We start from the raw sequence: 19,224 nt of genomic DNA on the forward strand, positions 1-19,224 counted from the left end.
TTCTGGATGATATTAAACTGTGAAAAATAATAAGGAATCAGAAGGGTAGAAACAGACTTCGCTAGGGCACAGACCGACTGACTAAATGGGCAGATACATGTCAGATGAGATGTAATGTTGTTACAGATATGCAAGTGTGCCACCTCCATCAGGGAGTGGTTCCTCAGGCAGTTATCAGGGGAGGGAGATGGTTATTGGTGGGTGGGGAGCAGAGTTGCTGGGGAGAAGCGGGGTCAATGGGTCACCTAATATTTAATTAGATGGCACCAGAAATGAGAAATCGTAGCAATCACGAAAAACATAGAACAGGTTAGGCCTTTTCACGTAAGAGAAGGCGTGTGCTGAATTTCTGATAGAGGTCTTTAATGTTAAGAGTCGGTTGGACAAGGTTGATATCGAGAAATGTTTCCACTTGTGAGTGAACCTAGAACTAAGGGACAGAAACAAGGATTTTATTAATAAACTCGAAAGGAAATAAGGAGCATTATATTTACTTACAGTGCTTTGAATGTATAAAACGCAACAACAGGAAGTCTCTGAAGTAAGTAGCTTGGATATTTTCAACAAGAAACTAAAGGAATACATGAGAGAAAGGGAGATAGAAAGATGATGCTGAGCGATTGAGTTGAGGGGCTGCAATTGGTCAAAGATAATTTGAAACATGAACAGCGCCCAGTCGTCGGATCGAATGGCATTTTTCGGTGTGTTCAATGTAATAAAGGCCTCTAAACTATAGCTGGGCGCTATCAGCCTATCTAAGTTTCTTTGAAAGGTATAAATTAATTTTCTCCTGAGTAGTTTAAATGAGTCTTTCCATAAGAGCTCAGGCGAAATGCTACGAACTAGTGGCCTTATCCCAAAACAAAATTTCAGAGCTCTCATTCAAAAGCAGTGCTTTCTGCTATACAAAATGATTGCCTTTAAATATTACTTACATTCACTGGAAACATCTGAACCCGTATTTGGATTGTGATCATTTTTTTCATTATTAATTAATTGAACAATTGATTCAAACGGATATTTCACTGCTTTCTTGAGCTGCTCCTTAAACTTGGACTGGGTCACCCTATACATAAATGTGTTTGTACAACAACTTAGAATCAGCAGCATAAATCCGACTTCTTTAAGGATATAGAGAGGATCAGTGTAATATCTAGGATTTACTCCTGTAATAATATAAAATACGAAATGTATAACAATACACCAACCACAGGAGTATGAAGCTGCCGGATATGGTGAAGAGTAGAATAACAGAATTCCTTCTGCTCTCTATCTCTGGGTCACTGCGGTTCTCTCCCTTATTCTGACCCCTCATTCCCTTAGGTTCTTGACTGGCAACTCGAATGTGCCTGACTGTCAGAGCATTGAACAACACAATTAAAGCGAATGGGAGTACTGGATTTAAAACTGTATCAAACCAGCTAAATCCCACCAATCCGGGCTCAGTATAACAGCTTCATTTTATCTTGTGGAACCAGGGGACCTTGTAGAGCATTTCTTCAGCTTCAAATAAGAAGCAGACGGGAATGTTTTTTAAACAGATCCGGATGCCGGTTGTTGCTCGAACGACAGCCACAGTTTTCTTGGTGCAATATTCTGATTTGAGCCTCTGGCAACAGATGACCACATATCGATCAAAGGTGAAAGTGCGGGGAACCAGACAGAACAGTCTGTGGATACATGCGTCAGAACCCTGAACACAGTGCACACATAGGTGATACTCAACAAAGATCCTGGGGAATAGTAAACATTGATCTGCTTCATTATGACATCAGAAATAATGATCAGTAGATCTGCCACTGCCTTGGCCACCAGGTAGCGAGTGGTACAAGTGGAGAGGCCACAGTTACCGCGGGATAGAATGACGATGGCCAATAAATTAACTGTAAAAAATGGAAAGGACAAGGAAATTAATGATCCTCCATGTTTGAGTCCTGACAGACAGGCAATGACTTTCTTCTCGTGGTCAGGCAAGATCCCATCTGCTGTCAGATTATGGGTTGCTGGGTATCAGTGGACTTGGAACAAAAGAGGGTCATCCTGCCATGGCTAAAAATATAATTGAACCTTTGTGAATCTGATCAGGGCCCAGAGGAAGGAAGTTAAGGCTGCTGTGTGACAAGGAGGCCAGAATGGAAAATGACAATTCAGAATGAAGGAGGGAGAGAGATCTGTGAATGGTGAAAATGAACTTTCAAATAATAATTGCATGTAAAGTTGGTGATACCATCTAAACGAATGTGCTAATAAAGAATGGATGGTAGGGCACTCAAGGTATAGCTCTAGTGGGTTTTTTTTTTGCAATAATGGAAATAGGTGGGAAAAGGAAAATCTTTATAATTTATTAGAAAAAAAAGGAAGGGGGGAACAGAAAGGGGGTGGGGATGGGGGAGGGAGCTCACGACCTAAAGTTGTTGAATTCAATATTCAGTCCGGAAGGCTGCAAAGTCCCCAGTCGGAAGATGAGGTGTTGTTCCTCCAGTTTGCGTTGAGCTTCACTGGAACAATGCAGCAAGCCAAGGACAGACATGTGGGCAAGAGAGCAGGGTGGAGTGTTAAAATGGCAAGCGACAGGGAGGTTTGGGTCATTCTTGCGGACAGACCAACTTTAACTTTAACACCTATGTGTTCTATTGTACTATTGTCGTTGACATCTTTTGATGATCTGCTTCTATCACTGCTTGTTTGTCCCTACAACCACACCCCCCACACCTCTCTCTCTCTCTCTCTCTCTCTCCGCCCCCCACACACACACCTTAAACCAGCTTATATTTCAACTCTTTCTTGGACTCGAACTCAAGTTCTGTCGAAGGGTCATGAGGACTCGAAACGTCAACTCTTTTCTTCTCCGCCGATGCTGCCAGACCTGCTGAGTTTTTCCAGGTAATTCTGTTTTTGTTTTGGACTTCCAGCATCCGCAGTTTTTTTGTTTTTATCTCTGTATAATTTAAGTGTTTGTTGTTGATGATGATGATTTGCATACGATAACATAGCTTTCCTGCTGTTTACGTGCCAGTGAATTGTTACCATCAGTTTCTGTTGGTGCAGTGAGATCTGAACAGAACAATATCACTTTATACCTTTATTGTCAAATATCTTCAAGAAATATGAAACAATCTCCTACTTTCCGATGAATTCTATTCAATAAATACAAAGCTATCTCAACAGAGTTAAGAGCCCTGTCACCTGAAACACTGATTTCAAAGTTGAGATGGATTGTCCCACAACAGGCATTGACCGATATTCAGTGCAATTCTGAAGTGACCGGTAATGCCAGGTATTCAAGGCCAGTGAGATCTGATATTCCACTATGGTTAGTGACCCATAGTCAGAACAATTTTACCATGACAGGTACCCGGGTAAGACATGGTCATTGTGGTTTACCCATGGTCAGTACAGTTCTGCAAAGGATAATTATAGGGACTTTCCATCAGCCAATTGCCGCGACAAGGACTGAATCTACAGTGGAGGACATTCCACCAAAGAATGAGATTTCATTTGGCAGCACAGCACTTCAGTATGGATGAAAAAGGAGGCATTTCGAAGCTTTTCGTCTTGCATGAATCAAGGCAATTCACAATAATATCAATATAAGGGGTAAACAACAATGTCTACCATATTTAAATAAAGTGCAGATTCGTTGGCAAGTGGGACGGATTGGTCCAAGAGCTGCCATGGAGAAGAGACCATTTGGGCTGACTGACAATTAAACTGCCAAGCATTATTTGAAATTTAAAACAGGTAGCTTGACCCTGATTTGTCAAGGCATTGCACCAAAGAATGAATCAGCGAATGGGTCTTACTTATTTTGTTTAGCTGAAACACACATTGCTGCCCTTTCAGGTAAACAAAGTACGGGACAGCCATTCACTGATTCACCCCTCAAGGCAATGCCTTGACCTATGAGGGTCAGCGAATGGCTGTCAATTACTTTGCTTTCTCAAACAGGCACAATGTGTGCGCATTTTCTATGTTTTTGCAAAGAACAGGACCCTCTGTATTCGTATATGTAGCGCCCAGTAAACAGAAATGTGCCGCACTGCGAGCCCCACTGAGAATGTTCAAGTGGGTTGTCAGTTTAATTCTTCGCACACTGAAGATTATTTAGCAAATGTCGTCCCATCGCGGAATCACATTGAATGTTGGAGACCATGTTCTGAGTTTTGCAAGCGCTGGCTGATTGGGTGCAGTCTGTAAATTGCCTGTTGTGAACAGCAGCTGGGTGATGCTGTTTGCTAATGGCCGCCAGTCATTGGGACATAGGACTGACATCACACAAACACTGAAATTCTTATACGCCGTTATTCATTTGTGAGGCAGGCAGGAAATATTTTTAGTTTGAAGGCATTTTCCTGTTAGTGGCAAACACCTCTCGTGCTGCTACTGCATAATAATAGCGCGAATCAGCAAGCTTGATTTATTGCTCAAAGTTTTGTGTTACCGTGTCCTTCCTGGGTAATCTGAGGTAGACTGGGCACTTTCTGTTCACATGCAGGATAGAGTGTTGTTTCCGCTATATATTGGCATTCTTGGGAATTTCCCTGCTGAATGCAAGGTGAAAAGCTTCATCATGTCTTTTTTTTTTCAAAAATACTAAATAATGATTTTTTAATTTAGTGACCCTGTGAGGTATAAACTAGATTTTGTGTTGTGGTCATAATATAAAACTGCATATTTCTAAACTTGACAAAGTTATATCACTGATCGGGTGTTGTTGTAATGATCAGCACGAGATCTGTAGGTCACATTGCCAATAACAGAATAAAAAACCCAAGCCAACTCACACACAGTTTTACCGAGCTTAAATTGTAACTACCAAATACCAGGAACACCAATGCAGCAAGAATCATATACCACGTTTTACTGATACTGTAAAATGTTTCAAGCATTTTCTGTGTGAAATGATCTGTCCCTTCGTGCTGCAGAAAATCTCTCTGAAATAAAGCCTGAGGTGATACATAAAAGAACTACTCATTTATACAGCTTGAGATGTGCAAAAGAGACTTGAAGCTTCCACATCCTTTAGGTTAGTTTCAGTGTTTTTTTTTCAAGACAGAGTTTACGAAAGCCGTGGTACACCTAGTTGTGCAATTAAACTCCAAGGCATTGGATAATTCTGAGGGAAAACAAATAATTAAAATTCGAGCTGCAATTTCCCAGTAATGCTGTTGCTGTTTCAGGTAACATTAGCTCTGTTTCAAGTTCTCACATTGTTTTGTGATGCCCTTCTTTCTGCTGTTTTGATTCTGAAAATACGCTCAACATGTCAGAAGACCATCTCAGGGCTCGTCACTACATTCTGGAATGTGGCTGTGTTCTGCAAAAATAAAAAAAAAAACATCTGGTTTCTAAATTAAAATGAGTGATGTTTTGAATCACTTTGCCGATGATCGTCAGTAAACTGTTGGGGATTAACTGCTTAGTTTGGATTAGTTCTGCTTTTGGACCAGACATGCCAGGTTAGTTTTCCACATTGTCAGGCAGATTCCGGGATTGTTGATATCCTGGAACAGCTTGGCTAGGAGTGCATCTAATTCTGGAGCACAGGTCCTCAGTTACTTTCAAAATGTGATCAGGGTCGTTGACCTTAGCAGTATCGTGTCCCTCTCTGTCATTTTTTGAATAGGATGTGGAGTGAATTTAACAGACTTTAATCCGGCATATGTACTGTTACAGACCTCATGACTTGGTAGAAATGAATCATTCACTCAGCCTTCTCTTTAGGAGTGATGTGCTGGGTTCCCTCACCATTGAGGATGGGCCTCTTCCGCCAGTTAATTGATTAACTGTCCACCTGCATTCACGACTGGATATGGCAGGGCTTCAGAGCTCTGAGCATAAATGAGGAAACTGCAATCCCTTAGTCTTGTCCACCCATGCTACTTTCGCTGTTTTGCATGCATGTAGTCCTGCATTGTAGCTTCATCAGGTTGACACCAATTTTCAGATGTGCATTTTGCTGCTCCTGATATGTTCTCCTGCATTCCATGAAGGCCCTGATGTACCTTACAGATGGTAGGCATCTCTCAACACCACCTGTGCCTCAGTTCATTCAGAACATATATCTTCAAACATACATGTATCGGCTCCATGCCTTTAGATCCTCTCCTCGCAGCATCACCTGGTCATCGCTCTGTCACTGGCCTATTGGTGTGAATTACCTTCCTCGTTCCCACTCTTATAATCCGATTCAGACCAGAGAAACTCCAGCATTGCATTCTGCTTTCTATTGCCCTTAGAAACGCCCTTAATCTATGTTGTTCTATTCCTCCTTGATCATCTACAGGCTTCCAATTGGCACTCTCGTCCAAATACATGGGATCAGTGGTTACATGGAGGCTGAGGATATCAACACAGCCTTTTGGCCCCGTCTCTTTTTCCCGCACCGCCACCGACAATGTTTTAAATCCTTGTCTTCAATGCTTTCATGCAATCTCTGAACATTATCTCGGCAATCTTCTCCAGCTCTACAATTCCTCTGATCACCCATGCTCCGACCGTTCATTACCTTGTACTTTGACTGGATTGCATCCTCCCTCCTTTTGCTACAAACTTGTAATCTTCACCCCCCTTAACCCCATACTACAGAACTCTCTCCTGAATTCATCCACGTTTCTGATCTCTCGTTTTTTTTTTTCAGTCCAGCAATCACTTCCTTATACACTTAGATGATTCACACTCATCAGTATTCGCCTCCTTATTTCCCTACAGGGCAATATCTTCATGAAGATAGCTTTGTGAAACACTTTGGTACATGTTCATACTTTAACTGCGCTAACAAATGCACTGATTATTATGTTGCATGATTACACCCAATCTCTTCATTTCTCAATTCGAGGTCATGTCTTCAGCTAATTGATATCATCTGTCAAAACAATTCCCAATTCTCCCATCTTTCACCGCTCATTGGAGCCCACTCTTCTACAAAGCGTTTGATTTCCTCCTAATGTAGCTAATATTTGTTTGTTCTTGTTTTGATAAGCATGCAGCAGTTAATGATGTGCTTAGCAACAGCACTTACAGCAAAACAAAGACATTGAAATTGTGACTGCAGAATTCCATTACATTCGAATTCCAAGCTCATCATTCAGATGTAAGATATTATTCAAATTCCAAATCATAGGTACAAGCACATTATTTTCCTCTTTCCTTTCCCCCTTCTACCTGAAATTTCTCATGTTATTACACGGCAGATTTATATTAGAAAGCTGCCCTTGATTTTGGATAATTGAACACCGGCTTGATTATATTGTCTGCTTGCACTTGCTGTTCCCAGCTACAATAATTTACATTAGTAAAAATATCAATATACATATTTATGTTTCTAACTCCCTTTGTTCCGTTTTAGCTGGAACTTGCTTAGCGTCCTGGAGTCGGGAGGCGATCCCATTGCCGCTTCCTCGAGCTAGGGTGATCATTCGTCATTTTTCATCGAGGAAATTCTAGAATTTAGATGCATTGTTCCTGGTCTAATATCGGTTAACTTTACTTCCGTTATTTCTATTTTAGGATTACTAACAATGTGCAGCACCGGAGAGTCATGCATGCTCACAAATGTTAGCGATCGCAGCCTGCCTGGTCAAAGCATGGAAACAGGGATCCGAGCTCCGACACAAGATTGAGCTGCGACTCCCTCAATGCTGGAATTCAGGCGCCAACTCAGGACAACGAAGACGGCCAGCACCGAGAGGTAACACGAGTCAAACAGACTTAGGCTGAAGGTTGACAGTGGTATTTCATCCAAAACAGTTCCGCCCTTTAAAGTAGCCGGTTTCAATCCGCTTCCTGGGAGATGAACTGTTCCAGGATATCGTGAACCTTGGAACCACGCAGAGGACGTCCATTCACTTCGAGACTCTCCAAAAAAATCCCGAAACCGAGAAAATCAAACATCTCACTGAATGATTTACACCGGAATACGGCAATCTACACAAATTTAGGACGAGTCTTTGATTTATTGATGATTAGTTGGTTTTCGGATAGATATTTAAAAAGATTTTGAATTCCCCGGGTTTGAGTTTCCAAGCCCCTGTTTCTAAATGGGGAAGAGCCGAGCGGCTCTAAATTTAAAAGCGTATGAATTGGTTTGGTTTCTTATTTCTGGAGGTCTGGTGTCTGGTATTTCTCACCTCCGTCAGCCACCACCCGACCCGACACAGACTGAGATGTCGCCTGGTTGTTCGTGTAAAGGGTCTTTCTTCTCTGTGTAGTCTCATATAATGGGATCCCTGAAAAAAAAAGTACTTTTCCTGACATTGCCTGTCCTTGATACATAGTTTTATCTGCATTCACCATCTCCTACAAAACAATCAATTTTCTGCTCCACGTGTTCTTTTAAATTGTAATAAATATTCTTGTCATTTTTAAAATTAATTCATGGGATGTGGGCTACACTGCCTGGCCCAGCATTTATTGCCATATTATTTACCCTTGAGAAGGTGGTGCTGAGCTGCCTTCTTGAACTGCTGCAATTCATACAGTGTAGGCATACCCACAGTGCTGTTAGGAAGGCAATTCCAGTATCTTGACCAGGCGACAGTGAAGGGACGGCGATATATTTCGAAGTCAGAATGGTGAGTGGCTTGGAGGAAAACTTGCAGTTGGCGGTGCTGGCATCTATCTGCTGCTGCCCATGTCCTTCTAGATGATAGAGGCAGTGGGTTTGGAAAATGCTGTCGAAACCCTTCGGAGAATTGAAGCCAGGTCCCATGTGGGGATGCTAGCTATTATACTAACTAGTAGGATTTGAGTTAAGTAAAGGCGGGCAGAGCTGGTGCCTTTACTTCAGGCTTTGACAAACATTTGCGAAAATGAAGGGCCGGCCTAATTCTTTCCCGAAGTAATCACTAAACCTGTGACTGGAAGAGCTGCAGCTTCCTTCACTTAACTCGGAATGAGAAGGGCGGCAAGTTACCTTCTTTAGGTGAACTGAATGTATTCCAGTTCCTATCTGGAATATAAGGTACGCACGAAAGAACAAATTGACAATTGTATTGAATTTTTGCAGTTGATTTGTCCCATGGTCAGTAAAGTAACGTTTTCAGGAGGTTAGTACGGAAAATGTTGGAAAGACCCAGCAGATCTGGAAGCATATGTGGAGTAAACGCTTCAAGTCCCCTCCACGCAATGATTTCTTCCAGTATTCCTCTTTAGAATTGTGCTTGGTATCCCTTTCTGCCAGGCGGAACACCAGGATCCAATTCCCTGATGGGGCAAAAGTTTATAATGAAAGGCAACACACGAACTTGGAAATAGAGTTTGGACCTGGAAATTGGTTATGTGTCGGAGAAAACGAGTGAAGACAAATATGTTTTAGCGACAGGTAGATTCTGAAACACTCAGTGAGTTTCAAAGTTCCGAGCGCATATTGAGTTCGAAACCAGAAACAGGACTACAATCTGAAAGCATGGAAGATATGTTGAACCTTTCTGAATGACTCATCGGAGTCCAGCTGGACTATTATCACTGATTCCGGACACCAAACTTTAGGAAATATGACAAGGCGCTAGAGATAGTGCAGAGGAGATTTACGAGCTATTTCAAAAGCCCACTCAAGTAAGTTGGGCCGAATGGCTTTCTTCTGTGCTGAATTTTTCTATCCTTCAAGGACAGTCATAAACATCTTGATAAGCGGAAAATACCGCATTTATCCCTCAGTTTGAGGCGTTACACAGATACTGAACTTAATTCAATGTTTAATCCTATTGAATCTTTCCCACTCGAAGCACAGTCTAGCTGCCATCTCACCAGGAACCCGATATTGGAGTTTGGAACTTCAGCTGTCAGTTCACCCAGTCTTGAAAGGCGGGAATCGGGCGGATTTGGGGAAAGCACTTTTCCGGGGAGACCGAGTCCTCACTAACAGACCGGGAGCTGGAGAGTGAGGAACAGAACAACTGTGACACTCCCCTCTGACTCTTCATTCCTCTCAGTGAAAGCAGTGCCAGGAGTGATTGATATTAATATGCTCATGAACAGCAAATATCCTGCAGGGATTGATCCCCATGTAAATTATGTAAGGGGCAAACCGCAACTTTAAAACGTCTTCGTCCTTTGCCCCAGTATGTAACATTTTGTTTATCTTCTGATTATAATGAAGTGTGAAAAGATCAGCACTGTTTAATATGTTCCAGAGATACATTTACAGTAACAATCCCGATATTAAATAATAATGACTAAAACTGCACCATTTCACCCCTAATATCGCTGAATAAACTGCATGATATTAGACAAACTGCTTTAATATTAATAATTTGTTAATTGCCATTTTTTTTGATACATTGAGAACGTGTCAGATAGCGATTGTGGTGTATTGGTGAGCCTAGCTGCTTGCTAAGTAATTGATTTGGGTTCGATTCCGAACCATCATATTTGATTGATTTTTAAAAATCCTGTTCGTCCGAAACCCCAAGCTCGGAGCAGAATTGAACCGGTTACAGTAAGATTTTGCTTCAAAAAGAACCACCGTTCAAATTCAAATCCAAAGATTTCCGACCTCTAATTATATTCCATTTAAAATTTCGCTCAGGCTGTTCCTTATTATTGATAAAGTTGGGATTCCTTAATTGCAGTGTGGAGCAGGGGTAGAATTACTGTGGTTCAGTGAAATTCACTGATGCTCTGAATCTTTCCCCTCTGCTTCTTCCCACCTCTTATTTCAATATCGATCCTCGCACAGGGGTTGATTTTGTTCAGAAAGCGGCATTCTGTTCACTCTGGCAATCTGAAATAATAACAGAAGTTGCTGGAAATTAAGCACTTTACAGCCTTCTAAGCTTAATATTGAATTCGAAAACTTCAGGCCATTAACTCTGTCCTCTATCTTCATCCCACTTTTTAATCCCCTTTTCTCTAGATCCATTTCTATTTTAATCCACTTATTTTTATTTTTATTAATTTGCCCGTGGTTTTATCCTATTTTAACCCCCCTTTCAATTGCATTTTCTATCCACCCCCTACCCCATCACCGTTGCCCCACCCCCATACCATCCCTTTAGGGCCTTCTTTCACTTCTTCCAATTTGTTCTTTCACATAATGTTACCCTGGTTCTGCTTTTATGACGTTCTGCTTTCTTACATTTATGCCACTATCAGCACCTTTTTTTTTAGCACGGACAGTTACCATTAATACTTCATTTGTCGTTCATGACATCTTTGTCAATCTCTCATTTTCCCCCACAAACCGCTGCCTTCTACATAGCTCAACCAGCCTCACTTCCCTTAAAAAAGTATACATTTAATTAGGTTTCCACTTCTCTTCAGCCCTGAAGTAGGGCCGTACGGATTCGAGGCGTTAACCATCTTTCTCTCTCGACAGATGATGCTAGACCTGCTGTGTTTTTCGAACATTTTCTGCCTTTTGTTGCTGAAAACAGTCAGAAAATCCGGCAGGATCTGTGGTGAGAGGAATGGAGGATTGATGTTTCTGTTCTATAGAAGGTTTGAAGAATAGACCCGTTAACCAAAACTTCTGAAATTGCTGAGTTTTTTTTTAGCATTTTGTATTTTTATTGCTCTAAAGTTAATTATTTCTGTATTTCATTTCTTTCCACTTTCAACAGTTCCCATGAAACTTTCAACATTGCCCCCAATTCTTTGAGTATTTATGTTTTATTTGAAGTGAAGCAGATCGTATTCAGAGAAATCAGGCCGAAATGCTGCACGTTCTATAATAAAACGCAACTGGGTAATTTCACGATTATCCAGAAAATAGCAAAACGCACTTTTTATTGTTAAGAATAGGAAATCTTATTTTATTTTGTTTATGAATCTAAAAACGTGAAGCAATACAAGTGCAGAACGTTCAGACAGAATTTGTTTTATCACATTTCCTGCTTCTTGAACCCGAACAGGCTCTGAGAATTTGTCTGGTTATGTTGAGGTTCTCGCTTCCGGCCAGTTGTCCCACTAAACTGCAGAGCAGCGAACATCGCATGCAATTTTGGACGGGTTGGGTTTCGAAATAAGCAGTCATCAGGCAAAGCTTTTTCACCTACAAATTCGAAAAGAGGTTTCTTTCACTTTGTTTCCTTGGCAGAGAGTTGTAGGCTGACAGCAGCTTTAATGTTACCTACCTCTGCCCAGCACGGAACTACTGTCTGTTATACCCAGCACATCTTTTTGAATTTTATCACCTGCACCTTTGAACTCCAATTCTTAGAACAATAAAACCCCTTCCATAGTACAATTTGATAAGTAATAAAAAAATATTGCTTGGTCTAGCTAGCTTTAATCACATGAGAACACATAAACACACACACTGACTAACTTTCTATTATATTAAAAAATATCAATACCATAACGGGCGGTAAAGTTTTCTCAGCATGGCTTTATCAGAGGGAGGTCATGCCTAACAAATTTGATTGAATTTTTTGAGGAGGAGACCAGGTGCGTATGTGAGGATAGTGCAGTTGATGTAGTCTATATGGATTTCTGCAAAGCCTTTGACAAGGTCCCACATAGGATAAATATGAAGAAGGAAAAAGCACATAGGATACAAGGCAATGTGATGAGGTGGATTAAAAATTTGCTGAGTTGTAGGAAGCAGAGGGTGATGACAGAAGGCTGCTTTTTTGGCTGGAAGACAGTGTGCAGTGGTGTAAACAGGGATCTATGCTGTGTCCCCTACTATTTGTGATTTATATAGAAAAACTAAATGACTATGTGGGGAGGTGGGATTAGTAAGTTTGCGGATGATGCAACGACTGGCCGGGTGGTTAACAGTGAGGTTGAATGTATTGGACTACAGGAAGATATAGATGGACTGGTCAAATGGGAAGATAAGTGGCCGATGGAATTTAATCCTGAAAAGTCTGAGATGATACACTTTGACAAGGAAGTGTTCAATGAACAGAATGGCACTAGGAAGCTCCGAGCAACAAAGGGAACTTGCCGTTTCTGTCTATAGATCTCTGAAGAAGGAAGGGCATGTTAGTGGCGTGGTGAAAAATGCATATGGGACACTCACCTTTATCAACCGATGCATAGATTGCAAAAGTAGTGAGGTCACGTTGGAGTTGTATGGAACCTTGATGAGGCCACAGCAGAAGTACTGTGTGCACTTCTGGTCGCCCCATTATAGGAAGGATGTGATTGCACTGGAGGGGGTGGAGAGGAGATTCACTAGGATATTGCTGGTGTGAAAAATGTAAGACATGAAGAGAGGTTGGATAGACTTGGGTTGTTTTTGCAGCAGCAGAGAAGGCTAAGAGGCGATCTGATTGAGGTACACAAGATTATGGGGGGCATAGATATAGTGGATATGGAGCAGCTGCTTCGCTTAGTTGAATGGTCAATCACGAATGGACATAAGTTCAATCTAATTGGCAGGGGTTTTAAGGGGCATGTGAGGTAAAATAAAATTCACCCAGGTGGTGGTGACGTTCTGGAATGCCCTGCCTGTGGTGCTGTTGGACACGGGTTGTCTCACATCATTTAAAATGTTCGTGGATGAGCATCTGGCACGTCATAGCACCCAAGGCTGTGGGTGAAGTGCTTGTAAATGGGATTAGTTAGGTAGGCCAAGTGTTTTGCACGTGTCGGTGCAGACTCGGAGGGCCAAACGGCCTCTTCTACACGGTGTGATCCTGTGATTCATAGCTTCATGGCAACCAGGGAGCAAGAAAGAAACTAGAAAGGGGACACACCACTGGTGGTTGATGAAGGAAGTTTAGGACGATATATAATTGAAAGAGATAAAAGAAACAGAGAATTTGGCAAAGATTAGTGGGAAGCCAGAAGATTGGCAGAATTTTAAAAGCCAAGGAAATATGGCCAAAAAGTAATAAAGTGGGAGAAAATAAACGTTGATAGTAAACTAAAGAGTAATACAAAAATGGGTGGTAAGAGCTTCTTTAAATATATAATAAAGTAAAAGATTCACCAAAGTGAACATAGGACCCTTGAGAATGAGGTTGGGAACTAATAACGGGGAACCAGGAAATATTAGAGGGGCTGAATAATTACTTTACATAGTTATTCACGTAAAAGACACTTGTAGCATGCCACATATAATAAATAACCGGGATTGGCGGGGGTGGTGGGGTGGGGGGGGGGGGGGGGGGGTGGGGGGGGAGGGGGAGGGGGAGGTGGGGGGGTGTGGAGTGGGTGGGGGGGATGGGGGGAAATGCGGGGAGGAAATAAATACAATAACTATCACTAGACAAAATGTGCTAAGGAAACTAAAGGGCCTAAAGACAGATAAGTCCCCCCTGTACATGATGTGTTGCATCCTATGATATTAAAGGAAGTAGCTACAGAGATAATTGATGCAATGGTAGTAATCGTACGAGAATCCTTAGATTCTGGAAACGACCAGATAATTGAAAAACTGCCAATAAAACACCTTATTCAAAAGGGAGGGAGACAAAAACATGTAACTAAAGGCCACATAGCTTGAAATCTATCATTGTGAAAATGTTGCAGTCTATTATAAAGGATGTAAGAGTAGAGGATTTAGGGATACATAATCCACACAAACAAAACAACATGGATTCATGAATGTGAAATCATGTCTGATAAGTTTATTAGAATTCTTTGAGGAGGTAACAAGCAGGATATATAAAGGCAAACCCGTGGATGTAATGTACTTGGATTACCAAAACGTTTTCGATAAGATACTGAACATAAAGCTACTTAATGAGATAAGAGCCCATGGTATTGTGGGTACTATATTAGCATGAATAGACATGGCTAATTTATAGAAGACAAATAATTGGATTAAGGGGGCATTTTCAGAATGGCAACTAGTTAATAGTGGAGTGCCAGAGGGGTCAGTGCTGGTGCCATGATTATTTACAATACATATATATTAATGACTTGGATGAGCAAAGTCAATGTACTATCATCAAGTGTGCGGGTGACATAAATAAAGGTGGGATGGTAAGTGGTGAGGATGAAACAAACATTCTACAAATGGATATAAACAGGTTAAGGAACTGGGCATAAACTTGGCAGATATAATAGAATATGTGAAAAAGTGAGTATCTGTATTTTGACAGGAAGGAAAAAGTAGCTGAATATTAATTAAACGGAGTAATACTGCAGAAAATTGCAGCACAGAGGGATCTGGGGGTTGCCAAGCATTAATCACAAAAAGCTAGCACACATGTGCAGCAGCTAATAGGGAAGGCAAATTGAATGTTGGCCTTTATTTTAAAGGGAATGGAGTAAAAAGAGAAAAGAATTGCTAAAAGTATTCAAGGCACTAGTTAGACCACACATAGAATACTGTGAAAAGCTTTGGGCCCCTTGTAAGGAAAAATGCAGTGGCATTGGAGGCAGACCAGACACTGTTCACTAGCTTAATACCATGTAAGTAGATATTTTCGTATGAGGAGAGGTTGAGTAGTTTGTGCCTGTACTCACTGGAGTTTAGAAGAATGAACGGTGACCAGATTGAATCATATAAGATTCTTAGAGAGCTTGACAGGGTAGATGCTGAGAGGTTGTTTCCCCTTGTGGGAAAGTCTAGGACAAGAGAGCATAACTTCAGATGGGCACCCATTTAAGACAGAGATGAAGAGAAATTCCTTCTCTCAGCTGATAGTGAACCAATGGAATTTGTTACCACAGATGGCTTAAGAGGCTGGGTCGTTAAGTGCATTCAAGGATGAGATCACATTTGCCTTGTAGCTGGGACAGTTTAGATTGGTGGACATTCGAAATAATATGAGCAGACAGGCAGACCCGGAGTCTTCATGGCGTGTGCCACTCGAAAATCAGTTTGCACTGGAGACTGTTGTGTGTGACGACTGCTTGAAGGAGTGGAGCCTACACAATATCAGCATTGGACAACTGACTATAGAAGAAGGATTAAGATCGGTGAAATGCGTTCACTATTGGTATTTCCATAGTTATGGATATAAGAGGCATTTGTGCAGCCATGCTCGTGCCTCTCACATTGCCTATTTGAGACTATGGTAAAGGCCATCACGAATTATCCTGCATATAAAAAAAAGGACGAAGCCAACCCGGCCTCTCAGTCTACTCTTGATCTTTAGTAAAGTGATGGAAGGGTTCATCAACAGTGCATTTAAGCGGCATGTCCTTAGCAATAAAACCTGCTCACTGATGATAAGTTTATTTTCTACAGGGCCACCCAACTCCTTACTTCATTCCGAACTTGGTTCATAAATGGACAGAAGTGTTGAATGTCAAGGGTAAGGTGAGAGTGGCTGTCCTTCACAACAAAGCCACATTTGATGGAGTGTGACATCAAGGAGCCTTAGCAAAACTGGAGTCAATGGGAAACAGCAGAGTAATATTTCCACTCGTTGGAGCCCTGCTTAACACAAAGGAAAGTGGTTACAGTTGTTGGAGGTCCCTCATCTCTTCTCCAGGACATCACATCACGCGTTCATCATGGTAGTCTCCTCGGCCCAACCATCTTCAGCTGCTTCAGCCAACATTAGGTCAGAAGTGGGGATGTTTGTTGATGATTGCACAATGTTGATCACCATTTATGACTAGTCAACTACTGAAGCATCCACGCCCAAATGCAGCACTACATGCACACCATCCACTATAGGGCTGAGAAGTGGCAAGTAATATTCGCACCACACAAGTGCCAGGCAATGACTAGCTCCAGGAAGAGAGAATCTACCCATCACCCCTTGACATGCAATGGCTTGAACATAGCTGAATTCCACATTATCAACATCCTGGGGATTGTCATTTACTAGAAGCTGCGCTGGTTTAGCTATATGAATAATGTGACTAGAAAAGCAGGTCAGATTCTAGGATTCCTGTGGCGATTTACTCATCTCCTGACTCCCCAAAGCCTGTCCACCACTACATGTCATAAGTCAGGATTTAGAACACTAACTACTTTCCTGGAGGAGTACAGTTCCAGGAATGCATTCAAGACAAAGCAGCTCGCTTGAATGGCACCCCATCCACAAACATCCACGTAATTCCACCATCGACACAAAGTGGCAGCAGATCCTCTCCCTGTTTCGATTATTTTGAGAAAAGAAGAATGAAGGGTTGGTCTAATCAAAGTTTCTCTTCAGTTTTAGTCACATGTTAGGTTAAATAGAGCTAAACCTCTTTACTCAGCGGTAAGAATGGGGCTGAATCATGTCATATTGTGGCAATTGATTCACAATGATGGTGTCTAGGCCATCCAACAGAAAAATCAGGAAGCATATTTAACCTTTAAGGCGGTTGAAAATCTTGAAAGAATTCTTAAAAGATGACTGAATCTGCAATATTTCCTGGAAGATTGTATTTATTTTGCATATTGAAACGACATACCTATCTCCACTGCTCTCCTGAGGAATTCAGCATCCCTTATTCGTTTCTTCCCTATTGCATCACAGGGGGGAAACACCATTAGTCAAAAGGCAGTGGCTAGACCTGGACTCGAACCAACTGCCCGCAGATTAATTGTCTGATGCTTTACCGATTGTGATACATAGCTGGGTTGTGCATGCTTCCCATAGCTGCCTTCGCTCTCTGACATGAAGCATTACAAACATTTATTGCTTACAATCGCTTGTTTGGTAATTCAGCCTCTGCAGGCGACCAGCAGCCTCCCTTTGGCTTCATTTTGCAAATCTTCTAACTTACACCAACTACTTGCTGCTTACTCGTGTCATGTAATGTGACAATATTTGTTTACCAACTATCTGCACTGAACCTTCAACACTTTGAAGATTGCGATTATTTCACCGGGATGTTAAGTTGTAGAAATTGGAGAAGAAAGATCCAAGCCCACAGAGTTGATTTTGCGAATGGAGAAACAATTTCATGTGCTTTTTGTTCTGGGAAAGTTGTTATACTAGCCATTTTCAATCAAGAAAGTTCATTGAGAGTAACGTTGTAAGTTGTGAGATTCAGAAAAAGCATAATATCTTCCTCAAGAAGCTACGACACTACAACCAGAACAGTGTTCCCATTGACTCCAGTTTGGCTAGAGCATATTGATACTACACTCAGTCAAATGCTGCCTTGAAATAAAGGGAAGGAAATCTCGCCCAGGAACATCAGTGGAGACAACCAAAGTGAACAGTTTAGGTTGATGACTTTTCATCAGAGCGTTCAAGGCACAGAATGAGCCCTCCCCACTCTTTCCTGCCGAAATGATTAAAATGTCTTTTAATCATACCTCACAGTTATCCCCAGCGATAATTGAAAATTATCCTTATGTATGAACCACCAAAGCGAACATTGATCCTATCCAGCTTAGGTATGTAAGCATATGATTTTCAATGCCACTTCTCGAGCTCGTTAGATACTTAAAAGCCAAGCGTTCACTTCATGGATAGATGAATGATCGGGACTTAAAATTAGAGTCAGCTATTTAGTAAAAAGGCACCTTAACAACTAAAGCACGATGCGAATTTTAGCGAGGCTTTATAAAGCAAATTTTTGAATTTTATCCATCTTCATGCTGCAAACATCATTGTTCATCGGTTATAGCATTTTGACTGAGCATGTTCGGCACTTTCATCTGCATTGGGCTTTCAAAGCTTTGACGATACATTTTTTGGAGGAAGCATTAAGTTGCATTAATTCCAGTTGGAGATACAATGGCACAGAGGTTTATTTCGCCAGTGTGTAAACGATTTCATATGGTTTTTATTGTGGGAAATTGTAATACCATCCCCTTGAAAGCAAGAAAGCTCATTGTATGTATGAAAGCTTTGTATGGTACTAATGAAAAGGCATCAGGCAGAAATGTTTACTTTGCTTGACTGCGCTGATGTTCCCTGGTAATGTGGGCGTGGGTGGCCTTTACATCAAGGCAATATTTGACCGAGCGTGGCATCAAGGAGCCCAAACTTAATCGGAGTCAATAGGAACCAGGGGGGAAACTCCCTGCTGACTGGAGTCATGCACAGCACAAATGAAGATGGTTGTGGTTGTTGTAGTTCGGTCATCTCAGTTCCTGGACATCATGCAGGGGTTCATCAGGATCATGTAGTCGGCCCAACGATCTTCAGCTCCTTCATCAACGACTTTCCTTCCATCAGAATGTCAGAAGTGGGGATGTTCGCTGATGATTGCACAATGTTCAGCACTATTCGTAACTCCTCGGACACTGAAGCAGCCCATGTCCAAATGGAACAAGACCTGGACAGTATCCAGGCTTGGGCTGAAGAATGCCAAGTGATATTTGCGTCACACAAACGCCAGACAATGATCATCTCCAGCAAGACAGAGTCCAACCATTGTCTCTTGGCGTCAAATGGCATGACGAAAACAAATTCCCTTCTATTA

This window comes from Carcharodon carcharias (assembly GCF_017639515.1).
Source record: "Carcharodon carcharias isolate sCarCar2 chromosome 24 unlocalized genomic scaffold, sCarCar2.pri SUPER_24_unloc_15, whole genome shotgun sequence".
Lineage (NCBI taxonomy): Eukaryota > Metazoa > Chordata > Chondrichthyes > Lamniformes > Lamnidae > Carcharodon > Carcharodon carcharias.